The sequence below is a fragment of the Passer domesticus genome, chromosome 13 (genome assembly GCF_036417665.1).
Source record: "Passer domesticus isolate bPasDom1 chromosome 13, bPasDom1.hap1, whole genome shotgun sequence".
Lineage (NCBI taxonomy): Eukaryota > Metazoa > Chordata > Aves > Passeriformes > Passeridae > Passer > Passer domesticus.
Genome location: NC_087486.1, coordinates 13,148,327 through 13,163,398, shown reverse-complemented (window position 1 = coordinate 13,163,398; position 15,072 = coordinate 13,148,327). Strand labels below are relative to the sequence as shown.

Below are 15,072 nucleotides of genomic sequence, written 5' to 3'. Positions count from 1 at the left end.
TCAGAAGCCCTTTATATTTTCTTAATTAGAAACATAGATTCAATGCAACTTGCCAAGAAAATAGATTAAATCCATATACATCACCTGTGAGCAATAGCCCTGATTGAACAGGGCTGTTTAAATCTCTGTGGTTGGCAGTGTTCATCAGTGAATTTGTTTACAAAGTGGAAAGAATGAGATGCTGTCAAAGAATGAAAAATAAAAGCTAGATTTCTCGGGAAGGAGACATCCGTCTTTTTCTATTTGTAAATGCTGACGAGCAGGGTTTAAGGAGGGCTAATGTCATCCATTCATCTTAATTAAAGAGTTAATTGCTCGTGTATCCTGATTTGGTTAGCTGATCTTAGTAACATGAGAAGCGTTTGCTTCCATGTATTTTATTGCCCGCTGCAATGACATCATCAGCACGAGCCAGGATTTATTCCTGCCTCAGCCTAAACTCGTGCCTTTAACAGCCTCCTACATGATAAAACTTCCAAGAGCAAAGGAGTTCTTTAGCGTGGCACAGAATACCGAGAGGTCTGTTCAGACCCTGTTAAAATGTCTCAGTTCAGCTGTCATTGAAGTATTACTTCAAAGTCTAGAGTCGCGAAGATAAGTAAAAAGTAATTTTAAAGACTAGTTCTAGGCAAATGTATATATGGAAATAGCATAAACCATCAGAAAATCGCATATCGAAGAGAAGCAAGAGACTTATTACTATTCAATTTTTCCCATCTGTAGTCATAGTCAAGTAAGCACTGACACAAAAACAGGTGAGGTTCACAGCATATTCTAGGGATTAAACACCAAATTGGTTTAGTCCTGTGTTTTACAGCACAAAGAGGAGAAATTCAGGTCTAAAGAAAGACCAGTTAACTAACTAGTAAGTCTCAGAGGTTTTTCTCCACAATGTCTTTAACACTTACTGCAATTCCTGATGTTATTTCTTAAAGATTCTTCACAAATATTAAACTAAATTTTACACAAGAGGAAAATGGACAGTACTAGTGCTTTTTGATTGATCAACTATGCGGTACTTAAAAATTAAATAAGAGAATCCATTACAGAACATAATACATTGTATTCGCTTTTCCTGGTAATGAGTCTTCAGAAGTGATCTATTCATGTTCTGCTGCTTTCAGGGATCAATTTCTGTTGCTAATAACACCCATAACTTACACAAAGGGTGGAACCAGCTTCTAAGAAGCACCACACACCAAATATAACTCACTGTAACACAGGCACACTTGCTGTGAGTACACACTCACTTTGGGAACAGTCCCAGGGTAGCTCCTGTGCACTCTCCTGAAATATCTAGAAGCACTGGGAATATTGTCATGAGGTGCTACAGCTCATCTAGTTTTATGTACTGCACAGTCAAGTTCACTTTGAGGGTTTTTTATGCAGTTTAGGCTTTTCAGATGACTGGTTCAGAGACCAGTACTGGCTCCTGTGCTTTCTCTGACAGACAGGAGAGCCTTAGGGGTTCCATGTTTTCTCAGAAGTCTTTATGTAAAATACAATTTAAAAATATCTAATTACCTCTGTATCATAGGAACACAAAAATACATTGCCCCTCTCATGGAATGGCATCAGGCAGTCCAGGACACAGAACTGAGTATGAGCTCATGTTACCAGAGCACAGCAGCCAGCCCAGAAGAGGAACCAGTGTGCCTGTGGTGACCTGATGCTGTCCCCAGACCAATCAGGCCTGCTGAGGAGTCACAGGATCATGCTTCCTTTTGGGTCTCCAGCATGATGCCATGTGGCTCAGGGACACTCCTCCAGCCAGCCCATGCCCCTCTACAATCCCATGTCATGGATAAAGGGAACAGCTCTGGGGAGCAGCAGATTTGTTGGCTGTCACCAGTCCTGCAGTTCCCTGCATGGTGACCTTTAACAAGGGCTTTCAGCTCATTCTGTTCCAGTTATTCCCCAAACCACCTGTATCTCCTCTCAGAGATACCTGGAGATTCATGCATGGGAAGATGGGAGTTAAGCAGTGCTGTTGTTTCTGAGCAATTCCCTGCTGGAAAAGGCAGCACAGACAATGTGTGGGGTTACAAACAGAGGAGAGGACAGCAACTGAGGCTGGATGAGAGTAAGGGAGTCCCAACCCCGCGCTCAACACAGGGGTCATTCCAGTCCTGAAAGAATGCAGGGATGGACCCTCCACAGCCTCCCTGGGAAACCTTCTCCAGTGCTGGACTACCCCCAGAGCACGGATTTTTTTCCTTATTTCAAGGCTCGTGGAGAGGGAGAAGGTGGCCATGAGAGCAGAATTTCTCACTGGAGTTTAGATGTTGCTCATCCTCTTTCACAGGTCAGCTCCAATTAAAAAAAACCCTTTTTATAAATTAAAAATTGTTCCAGTTTTATTTACGTGCTGAGAAAACTACCCATTCAACCTTGCTTCATGCACTTCATTCTGTTTAGTGCAGAATCCCTAAGAATTACAAGAATAAAACTCATAAACCTCTCTGCCACTTGGGGCCCTGTGGACCCCTTTTGCCCCAGCCAGGGCCCGGGGGCAGCCTGGCAGTGCTGGCACAGGCGGCTGCAGCTGCCTGGAACCCTGAGCTCCTGAGGCCATGCTTTCCTGAGCTCAGAGATCCCTGTGCCACGCTGCTCCCACGGGGCACTCTGCAGGGTGATGCACTATCCACCATGCCACAGCCTTCAAACCTTCCCAGAGATCTTCAAGGTATTAAACATACAGATCGGTGGCCTTGGAAACACTTTTAAGGAACTGTAACTTTTTTTTTTTTTTTAATTTGAAGTCTCTTCTGTTATCTCTGGTTTGTTTTCTCATGCTTATGCATAAGCTACAAAGCTATTTCATAAACACTTGGAAAAACTAAAAATGTCCTTGGACGTAGACTGTGGACTAGGAGAAGTGACTGTCCCTTTTGAAAGCTACTTTACATAACATTAAAATAGAATGTCACTAAAGAGAAAAGTGCAACATTTGTTGTTCAGTGGAAACACTTTGGATAACTCTAAAATAAAATCTCTAGTGGCATGCGAAGTAGTTAGTTCAGTTGTTTAGCAATAGCACCTTTTGGTTTGAAAAGCTTCTACAATACCTAAAATTAGCTAAGAGAAGAAAGTTTAAAAAGTTTTCTCTAACTAGCTAAAACCAACTGCTGTAGCTTGAATCAAGTCAAAGTTCCTAAAAACAACCTTTTTTTGAGATAACACATTTTTGAATTACTACACTGTAATTTTTGTACACTGCATCAGGCAGTGGCTACTGCAACTTCTTACAACATTACCAGCTTCCTAATAAACATGTGCATGAAGCGGAACAGGGCATAAAAGTTATAATTCTTTGGCTGTGCCTGGTAACATAAACAGGTCTGATACCATCAGAGGAAGAATTGAGGAATTAAACCCTCCAAAAGACTGATGTAAAGGATTGGACATGCTAAAAGAGATGGTGAAAAGAGGTTGCTAAGAAATGGAACAACATTCAGGAGAGAAGCAATAGATTCACAAATGGAAATAAACATAACCATGAGAAAATGATTTATCAACATAAGAGCCACAATGGAGCTGTGAATTTCAAAATAAGAAAAAACTGTTTTGAAGAAAAAAAACCCAGCATGGTAGGTAGGACTTCAAAGACTTTACTATAATGGACAGAAATGAACAATACAAAAAATTCAAAAGAGACAAAAAAAAAATCTTACTAAGACCAAGATCACCTTACTCTACGTCCTTGCTATAGCCCTGTTAACCCTTTGATGCCAATGCTGTGGAACCATTTCAGTGATTGCAGACAACAAATATTTCAGCACCACAGCAGTTGCTGCCTCCAGTGAGCTCCTGAGCCTGCTCTCACACCCTGCACCCCTGGCTGTGCCTCTGCAGCACCTGCACTGCCCTCCCTGGCTGCAGGACACACCAGCTCCTCTGCTCAGCCCTTCTTGTCCTGCCCCCAGCCCCAGCCAGGGAATGCACAACTGATGTGGCAGAGAGAAGCCACACAATCCCTGTGCCCTGGGTGCAAAGCCCACTAGGTATTGTATTTCTAATTGCAGACATCATGAAATAATACATTCAAAAGAGAGGCACACCATAGGTAATTAAATGTCATAGTGGTTCAAGGGTAGAAGATGCAGCTATTATACAGAATACCAGTTTTCTAAGGTCAAAAACAGGTACAAAATAAAATTTTAACTGGATTAAAGGAGAACAGCAGGTAAAGCCATGGTTTCATGCAAAATACACTGCAGTTTTCTTGTGTCTTGGTTCTGAATCATTGACATGAGGAGGATCTTTGCCACTGTCTTTAGCAGAACAGAACTAGCCAGTAATGGACTAAAAGTTTTCTTCTTAGAAATTTCAAAATAATTTTTAATCCTGAGAGAATACACAGTGCCATTGGTCTGCAGTAAGATAGGGTGGAGAAGGGAAATTTAAATGGTGCTGGGGAATCTGACAACTGACTGCCATGAAAAACTATACATGGAAAAAGAGATTTAGGCAAAAAAAGATTGAAGTCTAATTCTACATGAAAACAAAAATGAAATTTTCATGGAATTTACTTTTTGATATCTTTGCACGCAGATTTCTTTTCTTTTGTTGGCTGTTTTCCCAGCCAACAAAAGAAAAGACAGAAGACTTCCAGACAGAAGGCTTCAGAAACTTTTCACTAAGGAAATATTTATCATGATTCATACACTTCTAAATGCCTATTTCAATCCTCTTTTTCAAATAATTTTGGTAACTATCGGAAAAGCGTGTATTGTTTTGCTCCAATATATAGTAAGCTGTAAAAACCAAATTCTGTTTACAGCAGAACCAGATTTTCTATTATTTTAGACAGTCATTTTCACAGAAGAACCTTTACATGTCATTACTAATGACATTACAACCCTCCCCAGCTGCCCCCAAGACCTCGCTGTTTTGTAGCAGACATTATTTGACATCTTGGTTTGCAATCTCAGAAAAAGCCAAGAGAACAGAAACTGTCCTGTCAGAAAACAACGGCTTCAGAAGCTGGTAAATAGATCACATTTCTATGGCGACGTGATCAAAATCAGAATGTTTGAATCCAGAGTTGCCTGCTTAGTGATTAATTGCAGATGTCAATACCAAGAGGTACCTGCAAGGCAATTAGCACTGTACTTGCCTAAATGTCACTGCACTGTAAATACAGAATGGAAATAAATAGACAGATTGGCCTGGTGCATGTTGTTTGGATTTGGAACAGGAATCTTGGAAATGTGGTTCCTAACTGAGCCAATTTTTTATTCTGTGCTGCTGATATGCTACAAAAGACTTCTGTCTTTCCCTGGTGTACTGGGAGGCTAGTGCCACCCAACTCTCAAAATGCCATGTGGCAATCCTTACTAACCAAAGCCACACTGATGAATCCCAGCAAAATGCAAAAACAAACAAGAGGGAACCTATACAAATTTCTGCAGGTGAGGCTGCAAATGCTGAGACTGAGATAGAACTTTGTTTGTCATTGGAACCTGAACTGATAAATTTCATGGTATGCTTTACAGTGGCTGTTTACTTTGATAATACTTTGCTGTCCTCTCTGCCCCAGTTTAGAGTTATCTGAACAACTGCAAAGGCAATCACAGCTACAGGCTGAGAGTTAGGGAGCAGACAAACAGAGGCTGATGCCAGTGCTGTGCAAGACTAAATATAAATTACCATTGTATCTGTCAGATTGGCATTTCATACCTTAACTTCTGTAAAAGGGAAACAATAACACTGACCACCCTCCTCCACCCCTTTTGGGGATTCAGTCATGTTTCATCAGTAGATTAAAATCTGGAAAGTAATTGTTTATAAAGAGTGGGAGGAGGGCTTTTCTTTTCATCTCATAGCCAAGATTTTATTTTTTTCCAGTATTTTTCTCCTTTAAACATATTAGCTGCTGGTGGCCTTTGAAAATTAGAGGATCAGATAATGCTGGCTCTCCTTCTTTCCATCTGCTAGCCTGCATAACAAGAAAACTAATATATATATTAAATTCTTATGTTAAAAAGCTAATTAGTACAGATGCAAGAATCTCATGGCCGTGAAGGATTTTGTGACAGAACTCTGTTAAATCTCATCTATAAATTTGGAAATCCTTGCCGATAAAGGTCTTTCATTAGTAGCACACGCTAAACAATGATCACTGCTGTACGATGAGAGACAAATTAATGAATCAAACATTACAGATTTCATCACATTCGCTCATTTGCATTTAAGCTGGTTTCCAGCTCTGTCATGCATTTGCTTTTAAACGAGCCCCTGTGGATAGTGCTGCAATGTTTGATTCATTAATTTGTTTCTCAGTGTACAGCAGTGCTCACTGTTCAGTATACGGTGAAATACTTTGAAAATATTTGTTTTAACAACCTATCCTTTATTTTAACAAAGAAATAATAATCCTGAAGAAGGAAATGCTGGCCATTTTGCAACGCAGCCCCTGCCAAATCTCCCAGTTGCTACCCCAGCCCATCGTTATACCACTGTGATATTATCTGGATTAAATCTTCACAGCTTGCTTTCACATATTCTACAATTTCATAAAGCTTTGAGCCAGCTCTTTGGGTTGGAATTATGATGCCAAATTCAACTCCTGGGAAGTTGAAGGTGGCTTTAAGCCTTTGCTCTCCAATCCTTGGATCAGTCCCAAGCAGTGACTTAGATCAGCCTCCCGGACGCTCGGTGACATTCTGCCACCACTGTGCCCAGTGCACCAGCTCCTGCACACTACAGCAGAGTGGGCTGCTTGGCAAAGCCATCTCTGTGAGAGCTGCAGAACTTTGGAGCTGGTTTTTGGTTTGTAACAGCTTGAATTTGGTGACCTTACAGCACGCTGAAAGCACCATCTGTTTTAGAAGAAAAGGCAGGCGTGTTCCCTGGCTGGTCAGTGCACAGAGACGGGTGTTCTGGTAATTAGATGTGTGGCTGAGTTCTGAAGTTCTTGTCTGAACCCCAAATTTTATGTTTTTGACTACAACATTGTTGTAGCAATCATTGCTCACATTTAATTCCGAAGAAATAAATACTTGTAGGTACAAAGGCACATTGCAGCCAGGCTTTTGGCAGTGTACAGAACATGGTGTTCTCATTTTCAGGTGGATTCAATACCACTCTGAATCTCCACTTGCTGGAACACAAATCCAGTGATATGTGATGACAAACTTAGGTGAAATTAGATCCAACCTAAGGAAATCACGTAAGGTTTATTTAGGCAAAAGAGATTGCTCATGGTGCCTATGAATTTCCATCACTTGTTTCTTACTCCAGACTACAGGCTCATCTATCAGATAGAGCTGAGGCAGTTTCCTTTGAGGAGGTCCTATGAAAATCAGCATAATTCTAGTTAACTCTGCCTCACCTCTTCCCAGTACTTGTATTTTCAGTTTTATTTATTCACTAAAGAAAACATTCGTCAATGTGCAAACAAACTAATGGTCTTAAACTGTGAGTCTGAAAGAGTCCTGCCATAATTCTCACTGATATCCTTCCCATTTAAAGAAAACTCACATATCAGTTAAGCTCACCTGTTAATTAAAAGCTTGTCTGGAAAATTCCTTGCTAGTTGGAAGCAAAAGAAAGTGTAAAAACTATCTGAATGCTGGAGCTTTGAATTTTAATTACTTACTCCAAGGTTTGTTCGTGATCCCTCAGGTGTTGGCTGGGCAACAGCAAAGAACTGGAAAAAAGAAACAAAATTATTTTGTAATTCCGGCTGTGGGGAAGAAAATGTATTGAGAAGGCTTCTAATTTTCTCGCCTTATCTTGTTTAGATTTACTCTTTATTAATGTACTTTTAAGGGAGTATCTGCACAAAAAGAAAAAGATTCTGGAAGATTACAGGCAACTACAGTGAATAATTGTTCTCTAGATTTTATATCTTTTTTTTTTAATAATATGAGAATTCCTATTGTGTTTGCCTCACAATGGAGAGTACAATTATAAATGAGAATAATGCTTACAAATTTGGAATAAAAGCTACAGTTTATCTCAGATCATCGATTATATATATGTATTAAATTTGATGTGCTGTTTATTTTATGTGCATCTAAATAGAAAAGACATTAGCAGTTTTAATAAAAACTTGGGTACTCGTAGGAATTTGATTCCTCTCTCTCTAGCTACCCATATAATAATAGCTGAGGTTTTGACCATTTTCTTTCCTTCCTACATTTTTTTAGAAAAATTATCCTTTTTAACAGAGCAGAATACTTCATCTAAAGAAACTAAACATGGAGGCAGGGGATAGTTTTTGTGCTTTTCCTCATTAAAATAATCACCCCCTGCAAAGTCACGATATTTTAATAGCATGAATTTTTAGTGCCCCTTTATTAAGGATAAATATCTGAGATTCTGACTTGGATCAGCAATTTTTCTGGTAGGAAAAATAATTTTGACATTTTACAGAGGAACTTAGAGATTACATGAGGTTTTTGATGAATCTTTATGTGTGAAAAATTTGGCCATCTGAATCAGATGAAGATTTACATGAGTTCTACAAGAACTGGGATGAGGACTTCCATTTTTTCCTCAATACACACATACAGCATACATTTATCTGTTTAAAAGATTCAGTTAACTGCTATACTACTACTCTTGCAAATAGATTTGCAGGCAACTAGATGACAATAGGAAGTTAAATTGAAGTAACTCTTCTCATAAGTCAGTTTTCTTCCTCAACATATTTAAGAATTTCAAATTGAAAAAAAAAAGGTCAAAAAGAACATAAATGGTAAACAATTTATATATAAGCCAAATCTGTATTTATTGAGTGGAAATACTAAGCAGAAACTGAATACATGTGAGTGCAACAATTCGAGCCTGGTACAGGTTGTAGGACAGTTAAAGACTCAGACGCTGCCTCAGAGTGCATTTAAGGGACTCATAATGTTAAACAGTCTAGATTTCTCTTGCATTGAGTTCATGATGAAGGTTTCCTCATCAAATGAACAAGGCTTCATGAACTGTGACTGCACAAGTCATTTTTGGCTATTACGCTCAGCCGACTTCTGCTGGTTTAGCAGTACATGTTCAGTTATATATTCAAGCAGAGACTTTTGTTCACTGTGTTCAGCTGAACATTCTGAATATTGTGCAAGTCACTAATGTTAGTAGCCTTAAATTAAATAAAATATGGAAGTACATTAGGGGTGGATGAAGAATAAACCATGAGAAATTCAGTCACAGTTTAAGAGAGAAAGGAAAGGTAAATAAACCTGAAAAGCAAGCAGGTATCTATTGTCCTTTTTTTTTTTTTGGTAGCTAAATGTCTCTCAAATGGAGACAATTCCTGGTTTACTGCAGTTTTCTAGGGGACAGGCCTTGGAATCAGAATCTTATTTACAACAGCAAATACATTGCACTAGGAGTAGCCATGATACATTCAGAGACCCAACCTACGATTAGTGAGACATTTTGTCAACCTGTAATTTATAAAAGAATGTCCTATGAAAATTTAAACACCAGTAGGTCTTGGGTAGGTGTGGTTGTGCATCCCCACAACTCCCTTCTGAGTGACATTAAAACCCTCATTTGTGAGAGTAGGTAACTTGTAAATACGACTCTAAATATGAATACTGATTCTTTTTGGAGGAATGAGAATCTGGAAAAGGACAATCCTGTGTGCAGCCAGATTGCTCCAAAAGGGGACAGAGCTACCAAAGTGACTCCAAGATGATGAAAATAACTTTTAGAATATTTCACTTGCAAACAGCACATCTATTATTCTCTACATTTCCAAGTGTCTCTAAAAGTTGTGTTTTTTTAAAGAGCAATAAGAAGTTTTTATTCATATATTTATGCTCATTTTTTGTTATTCTTACTTGTTGACATGCAAAATGAATTCTGATATTTTTTGCATACTGCTGTTAATTGCTGCTTGGGGAGTGACTCTTCTTTTATGGCAGCTATCAACAACTGCTTCTCAATAGTTATGAAACAGAATCCTATACAAAAATGTCAAACCATGTTAAACTCCTCTATGATCCTTGATGATCTGCCAGCTTTCCTGATCCATTTTCATTTCCAGCTATGTGCCCTGGTTAATAAAGAAACAGTTCCTGTAAAACTTCTCTTTTCTCCTGCTGTCCTCTATGTTGTTTAAAGAAATCCATATTATATTTCAGTCAGGCTCTCTTCTCTTAAGAGAACATTAGTAGTGTTTTAGGTCTGAATTTTATAAATGAAGCAAAACTTTTTGCTAGTGAAGCTTTTGGCAAAATATTTTTCCATGTATTGCACAGTCTGTTACTGTCATGATCAGCACAGATTTTTAAGTCCCAGCAGCCTGGTCTCTCATGAGTGAGAAATTTCACTTCTCCAAATGAAGTGAAGGATAATGCATGGGATTTAGCATGGAAATCATTCACTCACTGTTGAGTGCTTTTCTGGTTCTCTCCTTGGAAAATATGAAAAAAATTGATCTTTTTTTGGTAGTACAGACATGCAAGAATTGAGAGATGGACTACAGCTCCCAAAACATTTTCAGAAGTTGTGACTAAACTTTATGAGTACTGAAATTAAAAAAAAAAAGTCATCTTGATCTGCATCTGTACAACTTCTGCAAGATGTCATTAACCAATTCCTTAAAAATTAAAAATGGACTTGGGATTTGCTGTTATATTTAATATTATTCAATACTATTTATAAAAATAATATTTAATATAATTTAGACAGATAAACTGCTAGTTTAATTTCTACCTGATCTGCTTTTTACACTTCTATATGGTGCAGAGGAGGGAAGTTCAGGGCTCCTTCCTCAGGACAGACTTGCCTAAGCTTGGTTTAGTGGTGGTACAGCACAGGAGAGTCCCAGCTGATCACAGGTAGTGTGGGATAATTTCCCAGCATATTTCACACCCAAGGGAGTGTAGGATGGCATCAAAACCTGCACTCTTCAGCACTATGCAAGGCAGCTCTGTGCCAAATCTGATGTTTTTTCTAACTCTGCTAATGAGGGGGGAGAGCAAATTCAGAACCTAAGCCCACAATTTAGGCTTGCATGGGAGGTGTCTCTCCTTTTGCATGAACACTGCCAGGTTTGGCAGCCAGAGCACATTTTTTCCTACATGCATTATGACCTTTCAGCAGTATGTAAATCCCCAGTTTACACCAAAATATTATGGTGATGCCTTTTGCTAATTTCAAGGATTTATAAACGAGGATGGAATACCTTGTTAGCAGGAAAGAAAGCACAGATCAATATATCAGGGAAGGACCTGAGCAGAGCAACAACCATCCTACAAATGTCAGAGCTGAGCAATTTCCACACAAATAAAACAAAGCTGCCATTGGCAAACAGTTCCAGACTCCCAGAGTCAGAGAGAGCTGGGAGCACTGCTCCAGCCCCATGGTCACCATGTGGGGAGCAGGTGCTGACACCCCCAGTGCTGTGACACCCCCAGGGGCTGTGACACCCCCAGGGGCTGTGACACCTCTGGGTGCTGTGGCACCCCCAGGCTGATATCCCAGCTCTGCCTTTACAAACAGTGACTCCCCAGGAACACAAAGCTGAGCACTTCAAAGCAGCCCTGCACCCCTTTCACAAACTAAACAGCTCAAGTTAGGAACTTCTACTTCGCAAATTCCTAGAAGAGAAAGAGGAAATAAGGAAGATGCAAAGTTTGTGTTCTGTACTTTGCAGAGCCCATGGTTTCACATTCTCTGACCAGAGCATCACAGAGGTGTGACGTCTGACACCAGCTTGCCTTGTGATACACCCAGCTGAGGTATGGGGCTGGTTCTTGCATGAGAATGAGGAGAAATGCAACTCCCAGTCTTTCAATTTGAGTGTTGTGCCACAAAAAAAAGTTTACTTTCATCCTAAGGTAGGAAAGCCACCTATTGCAAAGGCTGGCTTCCAGATTTTCACACCAAAGCCATTACTTCTTCTTGAAACCAGCTCATTAGTAAAACACTTCTGCATCTCATCTAGAGCTTAAGACTGACAAGTCCAAGTCTAATCGACCTCAGATATGTTTGTAATTGAGTTATCACCTTATTTACCTGGAGTTTGTCCAGCCTAGGCTTCTGTTCTCCTGTTCTGACCATCTATTCATGTTATGTCAAATTAAATATCCCATTTTAGTAGGATTCCAATATTCAGTTAGAGTTACAGCCTATGGGATCTATAATATTAATCAGCATTTTTGAAATTTAATTTTAAAATCAGTGAGACAGCTAAATAATTAATCTGAGTAACAAAATTATGTATTTTGAAATTTTTGAAGTTTGATAAGAATAAATGGGAGATTTTCAGAAAGAATAAGCACTCAAGGTTCATCCCTTCTGGAATTTCTCTCCAGACATTTAAAAGTGGTCAGTATTTCACACAATGAGAATATTTGAAAGTGTGGTCATTCATCATTTAAATTATGTACAAACTTTTTGAAAGCATTTCCTTGCTGTCTCTAATCACAATGTGCTGTGTCCTAGGTTAAAAATAATTAGAGATGAGACCCCTGAAATTATAACTGAATGCTTTTCATGAGCCCTATATTCATAAATTCAATAACCTCTCCTCCTCAATGTATTCTGTATTTTCAATGTGAAACATGACTATTGTTTCAGCTGCTCTGTAATCTCTCTCTGAACCACGATGCCATGCAAGGACTGTAATCCTCTGCTGTTGTACAGGGTAACCAGAGTTTTTTGACATTTAAAATATCTAGAGGCATGACAAGCCGTTGTATTTGCATATACATAAATTGTGCCAGGGAAACTCTGTGAGTGACAAACCATCAACAGCAAGCTGCAGCATTGCCTGTGGCTTTCACATCAAGCATGGCTGTGTATAAAAATGTTACTGTGCTAAGGAAAAGCAGCCTGACCAGCACAGCATCTCTTTTGTATATACTCCTCTGAAAAAGGAGTATACTTTAAAAACTACTGCAAAGGAGAAAACTACTTACTGTCTTTATTTGAAACCTCCTTGTATTGGCAATCCATTGAGGGAGAAAAAGTTTCCTTTCCAATATGATACTTGACATAACTTGTTTGTGAGAATTTTCTTCCCCATCCATTCCTGACTAGCTGCAGTGGTATCTCCTGAGGTTTTCAAGGCTGTGATGCCTGTGAAAGGTTTCTTATAGCTCCCTATGGCATCCCACCAGTGCCTCTCCCCTCACCTGAAGAAGCAGCTGAACTGTACAACCAAACCTATGGCTAGTGAGGATTAATGTCACAGAAAAGTAAAACATGGATTGGTTTTCATGTGACTGATAGTGCATATATTCCTCAGAATCACAGCAGACTCCAGAGGGACATTTCATGCAGTTCAAACAAGCAACTCATGCAAACCATCTGCAGCTTAACCACATGACAGACCCAGAGGTGATTTCAGAGTTGCCAGTGAAACAAACTCTGATTCCTCCCAGAGAGACAAATACTGCTGCAAAACAATGCTGAGCATTTCACACCTTGGCGTGAGCCTTGTGAGAGCTGACCAAAAGAAAAGAATAAAGTAACAAAGAAAATAAGAGCTGAAAAAGAAACCAAATCAAACTTTAAAAAACCCCTGAAGCTAGAAGATAATGCACAAAGTAAAATCACTTTTTGTTGCATAACAGCCTGCTTTCTCTCCAGCTAGTAGGGTTATGTACTGTACAAGCACCAAATTTAGCATTTTTTACTCTAGTCTAAGACAGTTGTACAATGTAAGATGAAAAGTGAATGTGGAAATAGCTATTGAATGCTGAAGGTTTTTGTTTGTTTTTTTCCCTATGATGTCAATTTAAAAAAAAAATTGCTGATGGATCCAAACAGGGAATAATCATAGAACCCCTTAGGTTGGAAAAGACCTTTAGGATAACAAAGTCCAAATGTTAACCCAGCACTGCCAAGGCCATCACTGAACCATGTCCCTGTTTGGCTGACATGACCTGATATGATGCACCACAAGATGACTTCTGAGTTTAAAGAAAAAAAAGTTCTCGCTTCTGGACCTCCCTTTAGGAATTACTACATTTTCTCTGTCTGTAAATTCTGATATAGTGAATGGTAGCAGGCCTGGAAAGTGCCTTTTGATAGTGAACACCTCATCCAACTGCTTTTACTTTGTGAAGATATTTTTTTTAGCAAAGCAGTGCAATATATTTCCTTCCTTCTTGGAAGTCTCTGTGTTCTCAGTTGCTATTTCAAATTAACCTAGATATGGAGATTAAACAACCATTTGGGAAAAAGTGCAAATCAGAGGGAAATAACACTGTCTAGTGTTTCTCAGCCAGAGTGGCTTTGGTGGGGATTAAGTCTGTAGCACAGAAAACAGAGATGACTCTCAGAAATAAGAAATGAAACCATCTATTTTCTGTGACCTCCTACAACAAACAAGGCTTGAGCACAGCAGCTGTGAGAATCCCCTGCATATGCTGGCTGATGGCAAAGCAGGGTGAGTTGATTTCAGGCTGGATCCCCTGTGAATGACTGCAGAGCTGCCTTATTCATTTCGTGGCTGCACTCCAGTGCCAAGGTTTATCTCCCCAGCCTTGCAATCCTCTGTGCACACAGCTCTCCACAGGAAGTCCCAAATAAAATTCTCTTCATCACTACAAAACTGAGTGCTGAGAGTTGGCTTTTGCAAGCACCATCCTTTTCCCACCCCTTGCTGAGACTGGGGGCCTCAGGGAGGGGGACCCTTGGTGTTCAAGGCACTGAGTGTTCCTGGAGATGGACAAATCAGACTCAGATGCCTGAGGACAAGTCTGTGCTGCTAAAATTGTCTTTATAGCCAAAGGAAATAGAGTTCACAGTCAAATAGAAATAGAATGGAAGCAAAAAAAAAAAAAAAAAAATCATCTGAGTCTCTAGAAGCTGTCACCAATTTTAGGAAACAACAGTGATTCTAAATGTCAGAAAGTTGTTTGAACCTGTGATCTCACACTGTCAGAGACAGCAGAGGATCAGGTAACACCTTCTCCAAATTTCAGCCATCAGCAGATGATGCAGAGAGGTCCCCCAGCCTCCTTGCTAGGGCTGGTGAGGTCTTCCTTATAAAAAGAAAATTCTGCCCACTAGAAATTTTTGGTGAGTCTTAGTGTGCCTAAGCCACAGTTGGATTCATGTCACTGTCAGAGAAAGCTCAGCTTACCTAAAAATTAACAA

The 15,072-nt window shown here is 39.5% G+C and overlaps 1 protein-coding gene across 18 annotated transcripts in view; it reads right to left on the bottom strand.

Moving 5' to 3' along the window:
• The window catches only part of TENM2 (teneurin transmembrane protein 2), a 1,348,016-nt gene that overhangs the window by 643,917 nt on the left and 689,027 nt on the right, over window positions 1-15,072 (bottom strand). For 17 of the 18 annotated variants that reach the window (XM_064387797.1, XM_064387800.1, XM_064387808.1 and 14 more), the window contains one exon: window positions 7,604-7,654. The exons of the other annotated variant lie outside the window; for it this stretch is intronic. The gene's annotated coding sequence lies outside the window, so the exon portion shown is untranslated. The remainder of the gene's footprint in view (window positions 1-7,603; window positions 7,655-15,072) is intronic. 18 annotated transcript variants of the gene reach the window in all.